This window comes from Haliotis rufescens, unplaced genomic scaffold (assembly GCF_023055435.1).
Source record: "Haliotis rufescens isolate VD_foot unplaced genomic scaffold, xgHalRufe1.0.p SCAF_7, whole genome shotgun sequence".
Classification (NCBI taxonomy): Eukaryota; Metazoa; Mollusca; class Gastropoda; order Lepetellida; family Haliotidae; genus Haliotis; species Haliotis rufescens.
Genome location: NW_025964361.1, coordinates 42,510,309 through 42,530,472, shown reverse-complemented (window position 1 = coordinate 42,530,472; position 20,164 = coordinate 42,510,309). Strand labels below are relative to the sequence as shown.

Here is a 20,164-nt window from a genome sequence, read left to right as displayed (position 1 = left end):
TCCAAAGCTGTTGATAGAGTTAAAATGTGATCAATGAACAAGAGACGACAAAAAACCACAATAGTAATCAATTCATGGGGGCATCACATGTTCATAATTGCTTTCAAACAACTTTCAAAGAGGAAACAAATGCAAAAAATGGGAAGGATATTATTTGTTTCTATTTTTTTTCAAATTTAAATTACTCTAAGGGATATGAAATTTCTTCACAGATTACATAATCAGACAAGAAGCATATTTTCTGTTTGGCTTTAAAACGGAATTGTCTTGTGTTTTGTGTGTAAAAAAACAATCTCAGTATTACCAGTTTTATAATACTTCTACATCATCATCATCATCATCATCATCATCATCATCATAATCATCAATCCATTTATCAATATCAATGTTATAATACTCTTCACCACTGTCAGGGGCGGTGGGGTAGCCTAGTGGATAAAGCGTTCGCTCGTCACGCCGAAGACCCAGGTTTGATTCCCGACATGGGTACAATGTGTGAAGCCCATTTCTGGTGTCCCCCGCCGTGATATTGCTGGAATATTGCTGAAAGCGGCGTAAAACCACACCCACTCACTTACCACTGTCAGACTAGAATGTCCATCAGCTCCAGGGCCCAAAGCAATCTTAGTGCTATGTCTATCATAATATACAAAAGTGACAGAATCTCTTTCATAATCATAAGAAATAACTACTAGCAGCAGGGTCCATTGTAGGATTCTGACTACATCATAAGCATGTGTTTATGAATCACTATCAAACAATGATGATACCAGGTGTTTGCTAAATGGTGAGCATATCCTGCCCCACCAATGGCAGCCATCACAAACGCAACACATTTTTTGTACACAAAATACATTTGTATACAGTGTCATCATTCAGTGCAATTACGTGCAAGATCAGGCTAGTCTGTAATCATCCAACCAAAACAATACTCCGTTACTAATATGTTTTCTGTTTATGGAACATCAACACAAAAATAGCATTGCTTACCAAATCAAATGTCATGAAATAATTTGCAAATTATTAACATATGGTTGGATAATAACCTTTAATTAGTAGTGACCAGGAAAATCAATGGTTGACAGCATGAGCACAAGTCTTCTTCACACTCAGCCAGGTTACCTTTATTAGCCACAAAGAGGACACCATCACTTACACCATAGCTGCAATATGTAAACACTAACACCATCCACCAAACAATCATACCACTACCACCCTCTATATATACCATCACCCTGTTTGTTTGTTGTTGTTTAACACCGCACGCAGCAATATTCCAGCTATATGACGGCGGTCTGTAAATAATTGAGTCTAGACCAGACAATCCAGTGATTGACATCATGAGCATGGACCCATGCAGTTGGGATACGATGACATGCATCAACCAAGTCAGCAGGCTGACCATCCGATCCTGTTAGTCGCCTCTTACGACAAGCATAGTCGCCTTTTATGGCAAACATGGGTTGCTGAAGACCTATTCTACCAAGGATCTTCATGGGTCACCATCTCCCTGAAGAACCCATCTTCATCAATAACAATACCAACATCATCTCCCCTACATCACAATAATATCAGCTACTTACTAACTCCTAAAAAATCTTCATTTAAATTTCTATTCTTTTCATGACAGAGATATGAGTATTATTACCCCTTATGCATTCACATTTCCAATTGCCATGACAACAAAGTCACCCCAATTACCCTTCCGTCTTGTAAATGGAACATATCCGTGATGTTACTTGACACAAGAAAAAACTTTGACAACAGTGTTGCCCAAGCGACACAGCAAAGCTTGCAAACCATACAAGAGCTGTACAAAACGAAACCTCTATCAACCAACCAGACACTTAATGCCAGGGCACACCTTGAATTAGCGTCCTTCAAATCCGTTTGAGGAAGCCTCTGTCCAAACCTACAGTGTTTGGCAAAGCCATGGCGAGTTATGACAGAGCAGAACAGTGCTACTTTTATTTGTATTCAACTTGTAACAGACGCAAGTATTGAATGATCTTCAGAAGCCGGGAGCAAATTCACGAGAATTTTATTCTTGCAATACACCAAGGAGTAAAGTTCAGAGGAAATCTTTGTGACACAGCACCTGACGGATCGGATCTCATTTCAATGAGTTGTTGATATAGCTTGAACAAGTTTTTGTGTGTAAACAAATCTGGCTTCGGTTGAAGCATTACAGCTTGAAAAAAGATCCTCCCCTTTGTATAGAATTAAAATCTCAATGCCTTAAGATGTGACTTGTTATTTTAACTATCGCAAAATCTTAAAAGAAATTTATCATATTTCTCTGAACTTAATAAAATCAATGTACAGGATGGAGTTTGAGTTTAAGTCCTTTGTCCAATACATAGTTCATGAACAGGATGTAGCATTTGTAAAAGATAGTTTTCTTAAAGAGGGACTACTCTCGGGACAGTTGGCATTCCCAGAAAATTCCACAATTCCTTCAAACACCACTTTGTTGGTTTGTTAATCCAAACTCCATCATGATAATCTCTGTCCAACAGTTAATGATTAACCTAATTTTATTCAAATGAGTGAGTGAGTATGGTTTCATGTCGCTTTTCCAGCAATATCATGGGAGGGTGGGGGGGGGAACACCAGGAATGGCCTTCATACAATGTACCCATATCGGGAATTGAACCCGGTCTTCGGCGTGACAGGCGAACGCTTTAACCACTAGGCTACCCGACCACCCCTAATAAAACTGAGGCAATGTCTCAGTTTTCCAAATGGTTCAAATGGTACAAAGTGCAGACCTAGACTTGAGAAGGGGCTTCAAGCCAGTCCCCCTTTAACATGATAAGGCCTTTGACACTGCTACACTGAAAGCCCCCTTCTTCTTCTTCCAGTTGTTAAACCCATACACTTAAAACCCAAACTAAAAGTAATAAGTTCAGATATAAACTAATACAGTGTAATGAATGATCAGGATATTGCACTGACCTTCTTGAAATGAATCAAATTCCCAATCGATCCAGTTGTTTCCTAGTTTCCCTTGCCAAAGGTCATGTACGTGCTTTCCATTCCATTCAAAGTCAACCATATCTGGGCCACTATAATCTCAACTGATGGAATGATTCATCTTCAAGTTCATTTTTTAGGCCCTGAATGAAATTTATCAATTACTAAATTATCCTCTGTTGAAAAGTCCAGTGAGAATGTGTTTATTTGTCTGTTTATTGGCTGTTTAACATCGAACTCAGCTATATTCCAGCTATATGACGGCAGTCTGTAAATAATTGAGTCAGGACCAGACAAGCCAGTGATTGACATCATGAGCATCGATCTACGCAATTGGGATGCGATGACACGCATCAATCAAGTCAGCAAGCCTGATCACCTGATGCCGTTAGTCGCCTCTTACGACAAGCATAGTCGCCTTTTACAGCAAGCATGGGTTTCTGAAGACCTATTCTAACCCTAATCTTCACGGGTCTCTAGATGTGAAGGAGGCAAATGGCATGTATTGGTTCAATTGAGACAATACCGTACTATGCAGTTTGTCACTTCTTGATTTTCTTGGTCCCTCATCTACTTGACACTCAGGGAAAAATTTAAAAGAGACACCTTTTTTTTAATTTTTAAGTTTACAGAACCAACTACCGTATTCGATGTAATAAGCGCCCAGCTCTAATCAGCGCCCACGGCGATATTTGCTAATATATTGGCTAGTGAACAATCCCAATTAGCACCCTTCGTGTGTTATATGCACCCTTAATTACGGGAGATTAAATTCTGGAAAAATATATCTGGCGTGTCTAATACGCACTGACTTTTCTTTTGTATCATTTCAGGCTGTCAGCCTAAACCACAAAATTTACGATCTTTCAACTCTTTCTAATTTTGAGAGCGCCCTGGGCGCTTATTACGTCGAATACGGTAACCTACATCAAAATCAATAAACAAAACAGTTTAAATTTAGTTTTATTTTCCCAATGGATTAGAAATATAAAAGAAATAATACAAACTATACATTGTATAACCTAACATGATCAGGGTGGTCTGATTTGGTTGATGCTTGTCATCATATCCCAGTTGAATCGATTGATACTTATGATGTCAATCACTGGATTGTCTCGTCCAGCCTGGATTATTTACAGACTGCCATCATACAGCTGGAATATTGCTGAGAGCAGCATTACAAACACTGTATAAACAGTCTCTGGTTAATGCAAGCCCTTTACACAGAGCTTTCTCTGATATACATATTCACCTGGGTGTTACCGTGAGAACATTAAACATGCATTTAAAACCAAATTAGCATGTCTGTTTTCTCACCAAACTGATTAACCTAGACTTTTAAGCCAGATGAAATATATAAAATGTGCTGAACAAAATAAAAACTCTTTCTTTGAACAAAAAGTCCCTAAACCATAAAATAAATAAAGCATGGCCTAACACATGCAAACTAGATCTACGAAGAAAGATCAAGATATAAGGGTTCCTATTCTCAGAAACGTGATGCTAAGACAACCAGGAGGCTTGAGTGCGATTGGCTTAGACCAAGGCACCATTTACATCACAGCAGCCCTGGTTTTATCCCTAGACTTTCAGGCCAGATAACTACAGATACCCTTACAAAGAAATCTTGGGGTGTATAAATGTGCACACAAGGCCAGAACAGACTTATTGTGAGGTTATCATCTGCATGGAGTAGTAGGCTGACATACCTGAGTGAGTGAGTGAGTAAGTGAGTGAGTGGGTGGGTGGCTGAGCGAGTGAGTGAGTGGGTGGGTGGGAAGGTGAGTTAGTGAGTTAGTGAGTTAGTGAGTGAGTGGGTTGGTGGTTTGGAAGGTGGGTGAGTGAGTTAGTGAGTGAGTGGGTGGTTGAGTGAGTGAGTGAGTGTGTGAGTGAGTGAGTGAGTGAGTGGGAAGGTGAGTGAGTGGGAAGGTGAGTGAGTGAGTGAGTGAGTGAGTGGGAGGTTGGGAAGGTGGGTGAGTGGGTGGTTGAGTGGTTGAGTGAGTGAGTGAGTGAGTGAGTGAGTGAGTGAGTGAGTGGAATAGTCAGTGAGTGGGAAGGTGAGTGAGTGAGTGAGTGAGTGAGTGAGTGACTGAGTGAGTGAGCGACTGAATAAATAATCAAATCCGAACCATGCCTACCTAAGGCCAACAGCATGAGCAGCAATCCACACCATCAGGAGCAGTGACACATTATCAGCCAGTTCACACATTTCAACCACTTAATCCTCATGCCAGCTTGAGGTACCGACATATCCTGACCTATGTTCCCCATGGGGTAAATAGGGAGACACAAAATCGAGACTGTGCAATATAAACTCCTGGCTATCTAGACCTCTATCAGTGCTCCCTAACACCTCCACCTCAGCCTGTGTGTTTACTCTGCCCACAGACTCCTAGCTTCTCCAGGAGGACCATACAGACCTCACACTTTATCACCCACAATGATGGCTCCATGACACAAGGAAATGAAACAATTATATATTTATCAGTAAATTGCAGGGATTGACAAAAAACAGACACTACTTATCAATCATAGGCAACAAACAGTGCTAATTATCAATTTGCACCCCATAAGCTTCTGAAATATGGTTGCTGAATGTGTAAATAATCATCCGCATCATAATTACTGTCCTCATGGATCTCCTTCATCCTCATAGGAGGATGGCCCCCGAAGCCGAGTGGAAAGAGCGTCTGCCATGAGTGCAGAAGGTCAGTGGTTTGCTCCTCGGCCATGTCATACCATGCAGATGGTAGTTGTTTTCCTGTCTGGGCTCACTTGCACAAAACGACCTTGCGCTAAGACTATTGTAAGCCTATGCTAAAGTATTGGAGTTACGATCACCAGGGCCCACTTGCACAAAACGATCTGGGCACTAAGACTATTGTAAGCCTATGCTAAAGTATGGGAGTTACGATCATCTTAGCGCTAAGATCGCTTTGTGCAAGTGAGTTACGATCACCAGGGCCCACTTGCACAAAACAATCTGAGCACTAAGACTATTGTAAGCCTATGCTAAAGTATGGGAGTTACGATCATCTTAGCACTAAGATCGCTTTGTGCAAGTGGGCCCTGGTGATCGTAACTCCCATACTTTAGCATAGGCTTACAATAGTCATAGCGCTAAGATCGTTTTGTGCAAGTGGGCCCTGGTGCTCAGCACTTGAGATAAAACAAGGACTGGTCAGCCTGGAATCACTGTACTGTGTCTGAGTGGGATATTCATGTTAAACTGCGGATGGTATCTCAATGGGCTAGCACTATAAATCAGCATCAGTCCGGACTAGTACAAGCAGAAACACACACATACACATATGCATCGGGATCGGGTGGCCAGGTTCGTTGACTTGGGTAATGCATGTCATCGCATGCCAATTGTGTGGATCGATGCTCATGATGTCAACCACTGGATTGTCTGGTCCAGACTCGATTATTTACAGACCGCCGTCATATAGCTGGAATATTGCTGAGTGCGACTTTAAACAACAAACAAACAAAGCACACCACTGTATAAGTGTGATAATCTTGGACATGACATCAAACCTTATTTAACCTTACCTTACAACCTGATATTCTTTTCTGTGTTTTACAGATATTGACAAATATTTGACAAAGTTAACTTTGAAAACTGAAGTCAGCAGAACTGAATGAACTTAAAAACTATTGATTCTTCTTCAAATTTAAGGACACACAGGAATACAACGAAAAGTGTACTCTTGTGTTGGAATACCACGTTCACCTTCTTTTTCTAATTTTCCCCTGCTGTTGTTCAAGAAAATACAAACTTTTCAACGCTGCTGAGACAAAACAGTATTAGTCAAGAAAGGGCTGATATCCTCTAAAAAGAACACTGGCGAGTTCAAAGACACTCTTAAGTCTCAATTAGATCTGGGCTAATCCTTTATATTCTTTCTGTCTAAGATTCTGAGTCACTGTCCATCATGCTTCAGACAGTGATATACACACTTAAAGGGGCTCTTCCCATTGTGGCATTGTGCTTACCCTTTTCACAAACACCTGGTGTCATCACTGATTTTCAGTGATCCATTGAAATAATTATTACAGCTATTTCGCCTTTTACACCCAGTGGAACATTTAGCACATAATTGAGACCATATTTCTGGCATTGATGTTTTATATAATATCAGCTGAATATAACTTATTGTCATCAATTACTATAACAATCAAAGATGGATATTTATAGAATAGTCATTGTAAGTCATAGTCATCAATTGCAAAAACAATCAAAGATATATATCAATATTATATTCAATGTAGGTCACTGTCATCAATCACTGTAACAATCAAATATGTATATTAATACTATACTCAGTGAAAGTGATTGTCATCAATCACTATAACAATCAAATATGTATATTAATACCATACTCCATAAAATTTATTGTCATCAATCACGGACAAATAACAAAGATATTCACATTTAAAGGAGCTCTTCTGATACCAACAGAATAGTTGTACCACACAGACAATATACAGTATGTGCTACATACAGGGGCAGTTCTCTGTCTCTAGGTAGTCCTTCTTTAAGATCAACATGATCAAAGACCTGATGAGTCTTACGCTTCAAGCTATTTACGATTTGTTTAAGTGCAAAAAGACTTCACCATGATATTCACATGGCGACTTTTGCTTGAGAACCAGTCCAGAAAAAGTCTAAATGTTTACAGTATTTAAAGGTAAGGTGAGGTGAAATGGGGTTTAACTTCACTTCCAAGATTATTGCACTTATATAGCCACGTGCATGCACGTGTGTGTGTGTTGCTGCTTGCACTTGACCAGATGGATGCTGATTTATAGTGCCAGCCAACAGAGAAACATGCCTCAGTTTAAATGAATACCCCACTCCGACACAGTATACTGACTCCAAGCCACCCAGTCCTTGTTTAAGCCCCTTAATCCCGAGCACCAGGCAGTGTAACAACAAGTACCATTTTTTACAACTTCTTTTGGTATGATGCAGATGGGGATTGAACACTTGACCTTTAGCACTCTGCCACTAGACCACAGAGATGGTCGCATATTTAAAGGATGCACAATATTAACGAAAATGTGTTGCTTTCACCAACAATACTCCCCCTGACATTATCCATTGTGTCCATTGTGGAATGTTAATAACAGTCAACAATCAAGGTTATTTCTGTACCATTGTTCTGGGGAAGTACCCAGGGTGGGAAGGGTGGCCTAGTAGTTAAAGTATTCACTCATCATGCTAAAGGCCTGGGTTCTATTCCACACATGATTTCAGTGAGTGAAGCCCATTTCTGGTGTCTCCTGCCGTGATATTGCTGGAATATTGCTAAAAACAGCATAAACCATCTCACTCACTCACTGCGCCAATGTTCAATTTTGATGAAAATGTTTATTGTTGACTGTCAGATATTTCTAAGAGAAAACATTTTACCTGATGATGGAATCCATTATGATGTCATGAGTAAATATGGTCGTCTGCTTTCAACAATATGTCAGTAATATCACAGCTTGTCAGCTTGATGGGAGAGAAAAGCCAAAAGTGATGCAGGTCTTAACGGTTACCACTTTGGTGAAGCCCACAAGCATAGGTATGGTGCTAACAAGCCAAGTATCAAAATCATCAATTGAACCGAAGATCATTGGATCCTAGCATGTCTAAGGGACACAATTCTGTACAACAAATTATTATAGAAGGTTCAACATATGATTAAAATGAAACACAGCTTTGAAAAGTATTTCAGTATCTCACGACATGTCAGCTCAGTGTGGGACGAAAGCCAAATGTGATGCATGACCCAGACAGTTATCAAGAATGAAAATCACCACCATGGGCATATATGCTGCTGACAAACCTGGAGACTTGAAAGGGTGATATAGTTTGTTTTGTTGTTTTTTGCTGTTCAACACACCACACCCAGCAATATTCCAGCTGTATGGCAGTGGTCTGTAAATAATCGAGTCTGGACCAGACAATCCAGTGATTGACATCATGAGCATCTATCCACGAAATTGGGATAAGATGACATGCATCAACCAAGTCAGCGAACCCGACCACCTGATCCATTTAGTCATCGCTTATGACAAGCATGGGGTGCTATTGGGTTTGAACCCATGATCATAGGTTTCTGTCATGTTTAAAGGATGCAATTCTGGATTCAAATTATGATGTGTTAGATAATTGGGCCACTTGTGTCCTCCATAAATGAAGGAGCAGAATCAGTATGCATGCATTTACAATATTCAGATTTATGACAAGGATTAAAAAAAAGGTTTATTCACGTCATGTTTGTTCACGTCATGTCTTCATAATTCCACTGTTGGTAAAATGTATGCTAATATATCAAGATTCATAGAAGTATGCATTGTCTTAAACCCATCAGGGGCGGTGGGGTAGCCTAGTGGTTAAGGCATTTGCTCATCACGCCCAATGGGTACAATGTGTGAAGCCCATTTCTGGTGTCCCCCACTCACTCACTCACTCACTTAAACCCATCAACCCAGATTTGCACACACTACCAACATGTGCATGCACTCAACCAGACATGACATAGACATGCATATTCACATACTTATGCCCACATTCACACATATACATGTCCACATTCACACACTTAGTTAAACAGGTTCACATTCACACACAAAGATATCCATGCACAAATCCAAACAATTACATGCATGAATACATTTACACAAATGCATGAATATACACAATGACACAACCATATGCATGAACACAAACACTCACATGCACCGACGTTGCAGTGCAAACCATAGAATTCACACACACACACACAGGGCTCAGTTCTTTATCCACCTAAATCCAATCAAGACTACAAAATCAGTCCCATACCTTTAATCCTCCATCAAGCATCTAATCTGCTGTTGGCATTCTGGCATTATCAGATGTACAGAGCCAAATGTCTCTATTGCTAATCAATGTTTCATGGAAGAGTGAGAGCTTAATGTTCAATATTATTGATAATTTCATAGTAGAGTACAAAATTCATGACAATAAAATGATTTCTAATCAATACTTCTGGCAGAGAAAGCTTTAAGTCTGAGAGTTGTTCAACAAAGCATCCCATCCTCTCTCTGCTGTGGATTGATTTAAATATTGTTAGAGAAAATGGAAAGCTTTTTGCCTAATCTAGTAAAATCATTTCTTTGATTCCTTCTAGAACAAGAATGGCATTATTTGACAACACCAACTTAACTTGAACTTTATAGAGTCAGTAAATAATAACAAAGACATTTATTCCTAAAATTCAAATTTAAAAAAATAATTTTCTCTTGAAATAGAAATAATAACTTTGATGGCAATTACATTAAAAAGCATGTTCATCCGAGAATTTTGAGGAAGGATACGTGGTTCAAAGTCATCAATATTTCATGCCTCAAAAGATAAATTACTGATATAAATCAGAGACTGCATAATCAAGATCTCGGGTATCTAACCGAGTAAAGCCAGTGGTATTAACCCCCATCTAACACTGTAGATATGCTAAGCCTTTAAGTAGATCGTACCACACTGTTAGGATAACATTTACCAGTGAGTAGCAACTCGCAACACACTGTCACCCACACACAAAAGATTCAGGTACGGTTGGCTTAACATTTGTATGTCCTTAGCTGACCATTCTAACCCATATTTCACCTAAAACTCGCAAAACAACAACTTTAAGACCTTACCTGCTCACTAATGTCCAGCTGGGAAATAGTGGACTTCTAAAACATATATCCAAGTGGTCGAAAATGAGAGGTATTCAGCCCTGAGATCTAACTGATAGCATGGCGTCAGGGTTTGCGCAAATAAAAGCCATCTCGTCCCTAGGTGAACCCCAGCCATACGGCTGGTTGTATACAGGGTATTGTGCCACTCACTGGCCACTGAAAGGGTATGCGACTGTGAATCTGAATGGGTTCTTTTCACTAAGCATTAACGGACAAATAAAACGTTAGCTTTCACCGATTACACACCATCAGAGTCCTATTGCAACATTAAAATTTCGAACACACTTGGGGTGTGATCACTTCTTAACGACACCCGTAGGACGTTTTAAGCCATGTATGTATAGATCATAAGACTTCCTTTATAAGGACAATATAATGAGATTAGTGTATGCTTGGCTAATGCTCTAATTCCTAATGTTAATGTCTTCTATTGAAAATTCAATAACTAGTTCTATCTGTATGTATGTGTGTATACTGTCGACTGTGCCTCCCTGGTAGAGAGGTTTGTAATGCCAGTCATAGAAATACGGATAAGAAAACATGATGGTATTGCAGAATGACATCTTTGAAATGTCTATTATTGCTATGTTAAATGAAATGGGTTGGAATTAATGATTATGGATGGTTATGAAGTCATTCATACATGACAAAAGCGTTGACAAAAGCACTGGCACTGTAACAAGAAATCTAAATATATTCCTCCCTACTTTGAAAGTAGTCGTAGTGGTAGTAGTACCTATATGACTATGTTGAAATTAATAAACGTCAATGCCTCAGGGGTAAGTTTGTGAAAAGAACAGAATACAAACAATTATGATATGAAGTATATCAGTCAATAGTATATGAAACCATAAAAAGAAAACTTAATACATCAGTACTTCAACTGAATTCAACTTTCCAATTGTCAACTGCTCTTTCATGTTGAGCGATTTTCTAGCAACTCCAGCCTTTGGTGTCTACATTTCACAACTCTTTCGACCAAGATTTCAAAGAGCATCATACGACTCTTTCCCAAAAGTTATTTGATCAAGGTCACAACATTCAAGACCTCAGTAAAGCTTTCGAAAAGTATTATGGTAGACATGTGGAGGACATTTCCAAATTTGATGCATCAGTGATTCATTAATTCTTTAGAACTAGTAGTAGTGGTAGTAGTATTTGCATGTACTGTGTAACAATGTACTATTACACTCAAGTCAATAGAAGAAGAAAATGTAAAAATATATCTTAAACGATAACACTTTGTTGGAAATAGTAGAAAGGTAGTAGTATGTGCATGTACTGTGTAGCAATGTGACGCTTCAGTCAATAGTAGGAGAAAATATAAAAAACATATCTTAAAGACACATACTCTTTTGGAAATAGTGGTTGAGGTAGTAGTATTAACATGTACTGTGTTACAGTAAAGGCCATATTACATAATTGCATAAGAAGCTTAAAAAATAATATAAATAAAAAAACATGCCTATATAGTGTTAGTGTAGTAGTATTTACATGTGCTGTGTTACAGTGTAGGCCACATTAGATAATTGCATAAGAAGCTTAAAAAATAGTGTAAATAAATAAACATGCCTATATAGTGATAGTGTATGAGATAGTAGTATTTGAATGTAGTAGTATTTGAATGTACTGTGTAACACTATATGACACATTGAACAATAGCAGATTAACTGTTTCCATCAATTATCTCAAATTTGAAATGTATGATATCACGTTAAGTCCATCAGATTATTCTCTTACTTCGACCTTCATAATTTCACAGCATCATTAGTACAAGAGGACTACTTACAGCACTGCACAGTATAAATAATAAAACTTCACCACAAAGCTTATTACCAAACCAATGACTAAGAGGTACAAGATGATCACAGCCTTGCCAAACACTGTTCCTTGACTTCAAACATTCACCATCCATCGGATTCAATTTGACAATAACCAGCTTCACAATAAGTGATTTCCCGACAATTTCCATACTAATTCTCACACCAAACATAGGGCTTCCTGCACATCCATACATAATTACACAGGGATTAGAAGCACACATCCTTCATTCCTTCAGCACTAGGGAAACATGGGATTCAACAAGGGGTAAACTACCTCCTCCATCCAAATCCCACAATCTGACCAGCTCAACATAACTCTCCACACCCTTGCCACTCCGCCCATTAAATGAAGTCAATCAATGAACAATTGATCAGTCTATTTCTTCTACACTGACCATTGGCCGGAATCTACCCTCAAATTTAACTTAAGATCCCATTTCCTCCTTTGCACCGTTGCCCGCTCCTTGTGAGCTGATGGTTGTAATTGATGGAGATGTATGGAAATCTGGCTATGGTTCCTGTGGAGGTGAATACTAATTATGAAATTGTTCTCAATAATTAGCGTGTTTCTTGCCCTCATGACCAATGGAACAACTTGAAAGGGCACACACTGGTTTACAGAGAGGTTTTGTCACAACAAAGTGATTATCTCTTCCTTGGATCTTTTGGAAACTATGGAGGATGTCCTTATTTAAATATTTGAGTGAAATTACAATATTTGTTGCTTTCGTGTACTGAAATTAGATTTTCTTATTATGGTACAGTTAAGTATCTCACAAACTGATACCAAAGAAAAGATATTGATTTTAGATTTTATGACATTATTTGAGGGTATTGTTTGCCAATCCTTTGTGTGGGGAATGGTTCATATTATTGACCACTGGTTCGTATGGGACTAATTACTTCAGCAACCCATACTTGTCGACTAACTACATTGGGTGGTCAGGCTCACTGACTTGGTTGATGCATGCCATCGTATCCTAATTGTTCAGCAGCTCTGCCAGTGGAGAGGAGGTGGATGGGTGACCATTTGAAAGACTGACCCTAGTTTCTAGGACACTCATTCAGGGGTTGTACTAGATGTGGCGATTCCTCAGGCAGAGGGGCAGTTTTCACAGAGATTCTTATGAATATGGAAAGGGTTTTGTCCCTTGTTTTATTATCATTATCATTATCATTATCATTATTGGACTGACTTTGTTAAAATTGCATATTTATCAAGCAACCAGCAAATGGCTACCTGGTAGGATGAGAAGATAATGTGAATAAAACCATTTAGCACCTAACAGGCAGCTTTGGTTGTATATTCCCCTGGGGGCTGAGAATGCAATACAAATGCAGTGAACCTCTGACCAGGGTAATAATAGCGCTTGCACTATGAACACTCTCTTGCTCTCTATCTGGCTAAACAATACATGAACTGGTACTAGCAGTAGTAGGATATCCCGAACAAGCTCTCATTGGACATGTTAGTCTGAAACCTGATCAAATATAAGTCTGTGGTTTGCATCGAAGTGATATAGTATAGTCTTGATGTAAAGATTCAAATTGTGATATTTTTTATATCTTAACTGATCTAAACATCTTATTACGTGTATTCTGAAAAATTTCAATTTTCTTAATTTGTCTCTTCATCTGCTCCTTCTGAAGCTTAAAATGTTTGTTGAGAACCATAAAAAAAATAGGGATGATCTAATGATAAATACCCTGGACTCATTTGCAGCAACAGCTTCATAGTGAGTGATTGTTTCATCAGGGTTACAACATTGCAGTGGGTGAGTGAGTGAGTTGGGTTTTTGACGCCGCTTTTAACAGTATTCCAGTTATATCACGGCGTGTCAGCTTAATGTGGGAGGAAAGCCCGAAGTGATGCAGGTCTAAGACGTTTACCACTTCGGTGAAACCCACAAGCATGGGTATGATGCGGACAAACCTAGAAACATAATTGGGGCGAACCGGGATTCGAACCCACAATCATAGGTTTCTGGCGTGCCTAAGGGACACAACTCTGCACAGCGAATCGCGGCGCCTTAGACGACTTGGTCACCTGTGCCCCCACAACATTCAAGGCATTATAAAACTTCACAAGATTTATAGACATGTGGTGGATATTTTAAAATTTGGTGCATCATTGAAGTCAAGTATGTCTGATGCAATTCCAAACAGTTGACTTGCCTTTGCATGTGTTTGTGACAGGTGCCATCAGTGAGACAGGATACACTCACCTTTTCGTGTACACCTGGCACCATCACTATTTGATTGTGATTCATAAACATATGCTTATAATTTCAGAATCGTAAAATGGATTCTAATTTTAGCAGAGATTTCTTATGAAGCTTTTTATATAGGATAGAATATATATTGAATTACTTTTTATTACTCCACCCAACATACTCTTAAGAGATCACATTAAAAAAATGTTTTGCAACTTCATTTTCCAAAATAACCACAAATACCAAATAATGTTAAAAGAAAGATATGTCAACCAGGTAGACAGAAAGCAAGTAGCCTCACTTGATCAAGTGAATACGAGTCAGGTGAGGTGATGAGGAATGGGGTTTAATGTCGCGTCCAAGATTATTGCACTTATATAGCGACGTGCATGTACGTGTGTGTGTTTGTGTGGCTGCTTGTACTAGTCCGGACTGATGCCGATTATAGTGCTAGCTCACTGAGATACCATGCCGCAGTTTAACATGAATATCCCTGTCAGACACAGTATACTGACTCCGAGCCGACCAGTCCTTGTTTTAGCCCCTTAATGCCGAGCGCCAAACAGGGTGACAACAAGTACCATCTTTTAACGTCTTTTGGCATGAAGCGGCCAGGGATCGAACCCCGGACCTTCCGCTCTCCGGGCGGATGCTCTACCACTAGACCATGGAGGCGGTCGAATACGAGTCAGGGAAACAAGGCTGTATATATTCAGGGTGCCTTCAGGGGAGTAGATATATGGGTGGAGTGAGACCATGTCGAAGTGGGAATCTCTTCAGTGATCACGATCACACACCACATAATCAGACAATCCATTATTCGATTCCTATGTCAAAGCTCAAAGAAACTTTAGAATAACAGTACTTACCGGCTTCGAATGGTGAATAATCTCAAGTTAAGAGGCAGAGCTACAAATTTTGCTGTTCAATAAGTGTGTCCAAACTCTTACACACTAAACAATAGACCTTTATACCATGTACGGTACATTTTGATGACGAAATGGAAAGTTAACCTCATTTGTCAACTGAAACTTTGATCACTTGCAGTCTTCTTATAACCAGTATGGATAGATTAAACTTTATGGCATCAAAATGACCAAAATGATAACAATTTTTTTTTCAATGAATCTTGAAGTCATTGTCCAGTAATCTAGAAAATCTAGGAATCTTTAACAAGAAAGTCATATTGGCTTAAAGCTGTGAATGTAGTCCTGTGGAATATATTTATTTTATGAAAAAAATATATCTAGAAAAGCATACAAAATCAAGTCTAGCCAGCTCTAGCTAGCTCTATTCCTCTATGAAATTAGCATAGGGGTTTTAGTTTTGATTTTTTGAGTCAAGAAGGTTATTGTGTTATATAAGATTTCAGAGACTAAATGATAGTCTACTGCGAATGCTATAAACTGTTTTTATTTGATACCATAAATTTAAACTATAAAAACACTTACTTATAAATATTCGATACCTTCCTTTAAACTTTAAAACTTTTTTCTTTTCTTTACTTATGCAAAAAAGATATACATGTATATACTAAAGTTGTCTCCCCTGTTTATACATTGACCATAAGTGGAGAGGAAATCTAATAATGTATTTATTTCATTCAATGAAACCAATTCAACTTACAAACTTCAATACACGTCTACATATGTTTGATCAGATGATGCACAGCCAGGGAGCCAGTGTATTACATGAAAAGTTCTGACATGTCTTCAGATGCATAAAGCAAGATCTATAGAAGCTAGAAGATTTTTCTCTTGAAACTAAAATATATGACATGTATTGTTTTTGTAAAAAAGCAAAAACATACCTACTTGAAACGAATTGGAGTTTTCATCTAGAACAATCATTAAATACAAATTAGTTAACCTTTACAAAACAGAAATGATTGCCAAAACCACGATCCATTTCCACATGTCTTCCCAAATGAGAACAAATTGTATCTGATTCCTTTGTTTTTTGTGGAAATCTAAACTTGTGATGTATCAGTAGTTTTTCTTTATGTTCTTTGTATTTTAGGAAAGTGGAACGGTAACTTTTTTAATCAGATTGCAACAAATTCAGCCAAATAGTTTCTTTCATGTCGCAATAAAATCAAATGCCTCTTTTATCTTGAGCAAAGTCTTGATTCTGCGTATTGCGTTGAGCAATACGATGGCATGTGAAATCAGGCACATTTTATCAATATTAGGAGTTTTCTCTCTTTTTCACAGTCTATACCATAATAGAAAATGGGACAAACCCCGAATCCCCAGGTCTCTCCCTATTGTGCTCTATAGCAATTTCTGATTATGCTAAAAGCATGTCAGGGATAGGACAATTTATCGGCTTCTTTGTCGCTTGTAAAAGGAGTTTAGTCTGGTTTCGACAAAACTTTGATTTAAAATACACATGAATTTTGTCTGTTAAATGCTCCTGGTCTCAGAAGTGTGGTTTTATTTCTCTTTGTAGTTTTAAACAAGGACAAGTCCTCCTTCCTAAAGTGCATAGCCTCAGCCTTTCAATTAATTGGCATTATTTCCAGGAATCTCTGGACGACCAAAGACATCTGTCTTTGAGAACAGTTTCCATTCATCAGCTTGCCATTTACAATAGTTGGAATACTCGTCCGAAAAACAGATTACAACATTATTGACTGCTGTTTTCAATAAATCATCAAAGATGCCTTTTTGATCAAATAATTTATGTCAAAATTCATCGTGACCAAAACCACTTAAGAGGTCATATTGAGTTGTCATTTATCATTTGGGCTCAATAAGACAACAAAAAACAAATCCCATCGGCTGAGGAAATCATCCCAGCTAATTGTATTAAATGAGCTAAAAAAACAAGGTTGGGGAGATATTACAAGATAAAAAGAAATGCCTCACAGGCATTTTTAATATGTTAAAAGCACCCATGATATTTTAAGAAATGTAAAAATTATTCAAATTTATCGGCATCTTCAACAACTAGAACAATCTTTAAAGGTCTGTTCCATAAAACTTGCTATCACCTCTTGTGAAATTTCTCTCAGAACAATGAAGTCTTCCTATAATATGTTCAAAGGATCAATCTTATAAGAAAACACTTAAATCTGAACACTTTTAAGGACAATAATTAAAATAAAAGCAATCAAAAAAGAAAACTAATCTGAGTTGAGGTGAGGTGAAATTGGGTTTAACGTCGCGTCCAAGATTATTGCACTTCTATAGCGACGTGCATGCAATTGTGTGTGTGTGTGTGGCTGCTTGTACTAGACCAGACTGATGCCGATTTATAGTTCTAGCCCACTGAAATACCATGCCGCAGTTTAATATGAATACCCCACTTAGACACAGTATACTGACTCCGAGCTGACCAGTCCTTGCTTTAATCCCTTAATGACGAGCGCCAGACAGGGTAGCAACAAGTACCATCTTTTAACGTCTTTTGGTATGATGCGGCCGGGGATCAAACCCACTCTCCGGGCGGACGCTCTACCTCTAGACCACGGAGGCGGTCTGAAAACTTATCTGAGATGTTAAGACTCATATATATTAAAACGTTAAAACAGCAAAATATTTCAAATCAGCAAACTCCCCACACTGCATGTAGCATGACAGACTGCCTTATCACGGTTAGGAGAAAGACAGAAGGGCCACTTGACAAAATGTTGTATAGATGCATCCCCTGAGTATCATTTAACTATCTCTTAAGACCACTTAACTGGATATTAACCCTTGCCTTAATACAACAAGTAAATATATTTCCTCTAAACATTCTCCTAAATGGGTCGAGAGCTGTGCAGGTTGATGAAACGAGGGTCGAAATAAACACCTTTTATGAGGTTATCCCATAAAGCTCCTGAACCCAACAGCAATAAGTGTCAGGTTACCGAGGGACATAAAAGTGTAAGGTTATCCCAACTTTGATCAATGTCATTGTCCACAGATTAAATGCCTGGTAAAAGACCCTGTCTTTTTGACAAAGATTAGGCCAAGAGCTGCTGATGAAGGTTATTTTTTGTACAGGTGTGTAATATATCGTTCACATGACTGGTCTCCATTCACTGCATGCTCGAAAGATGAGTGGAAATAACACAAAGAAAAAAATACTAAAATGAATTTGGCTTTTATTGATAGTTTTAATATCATAAAGGCAATGTATTGCACTGGGAAGTGCTACGTCAACTCGTGTTCATATTAATTCCTGTCCAGTAAACAAACGCTATAACAATGAACTATTAAGTTATATTTTAGTTTAGTTTTTGTACTCCAATTTCAGGGTACAACTTAGACGAGTCTGTGACACAAATTATGGTTAAAATATTTGAATGTTTGTCAAGTTATGTTCATATATTTCATATCAAAAGGACCCAGGGTGAAATTTGGTATCAATCATCCAGCATCTTTCTTCCAGTGTTTTCAGTTTGTAAACAGTAAACCTTTGTCTTCAGGGGGAAATGTACCTCTAACCAGCTTCAGTAGCAGAGATTATTGATGTTATTAGGTTGTGACGTCATGGTAACCAATGAGTGAGTGAGTGAGTGAGTGAGTGAGTGGGTGGGTGGGTGGGTGAGTGAGTGAGTGAGTGAGTGAGTGAGTGAGTGAGTGAGTGAGTGAGTGAGTGAGTGAGTGAGTGAGTTGGGTTTAACGCCGCTTTAAACAGTATTCCCGTTATATCACGGCGTGTCAGCTATATGTGGGAGGAAAGCCCAAAGTGATGCAGGTCTTAGACATTTACCACTTCGGTGAAACCCACGAGAACGGGTATGGTGCTGACAAACCTAGAAACATAATCGGGGCGAACCAGGATTCGAACCCACAATCATAGGTTTCTGGCGTGCCCATCTACGAGAAGATATTGCTTGATCTCACTTAAGTTTTATTTCCAGTGCAAGCCATTTTGGATGATAAATGAACATTTCCAAATATGAAAGAAAAATCCTACAGTTTCTCTTTGTAATCCCTCAGTGTAAGAATCTTAAATCTGACCATGAATATTTCAACATTTTGATTGCTAGTCACATAATTTCTGGATCTCCTGAAGTCATACAATGTAGTTTTGGTCTGCTCACAGTATACCTTACAGCAAGTGCCTGAAAGTTGAAATCAGTGACTATTTTCTAGTTGTCTTTTTCATATAAGCACATCATAAGAAACTAAAAAAAATAACGAGAAAGCATTGCAGAATATAACATCCTTTCAGCCATTATCTACTTGTTTACCAAAAGGGGCGGTCGGGTAGCCCAGTGGTAAAAGTGTTCACTTGTCATACCGAAGACTCAGGTTCGATTCCCGACATGGGTACAATGTGTGAAGCCAATTTCTAGTGTCCCCTGCAGTTATATTGCTGGAATATTGCTAAAAGCGGCGTAAAATCAAACTCACTCACTCACTCACAGTTTACCAAAAAAGCATTAAAATAAATTTTAAAAATAAACAATAAAATTAGATATGACAAATAGAAACC

General features: G+C 38.5%; 1 protein-coding gene across 3 annotated transcripts in view; it reads right to left on the bottom strand.

The window, feature by feature from the left end:
• Positions 1-20,164, bottom strand: part of LOC124132665 (protocadherin-9-like) — a 92,471-nt gene that overhangs the window by 55,353 nt on the left and 16,954 nt on the right. The window contains exon 1 of one of the 3 annotated variants that reach the window (XM_048387384.1): positions 10,654-10,766. The exons of the other annotated variants lie outside the window; for them this stretch is intronic. The gene's annotated coding sequence lies outside the window, so the exon portion shown is untranslated. Of the gene's footprint in view, positions 1-10,653; positions 10,767-20,164 lie in introns of those variants that run through there. 3 annotated transcript variants of the gene reach the window in all.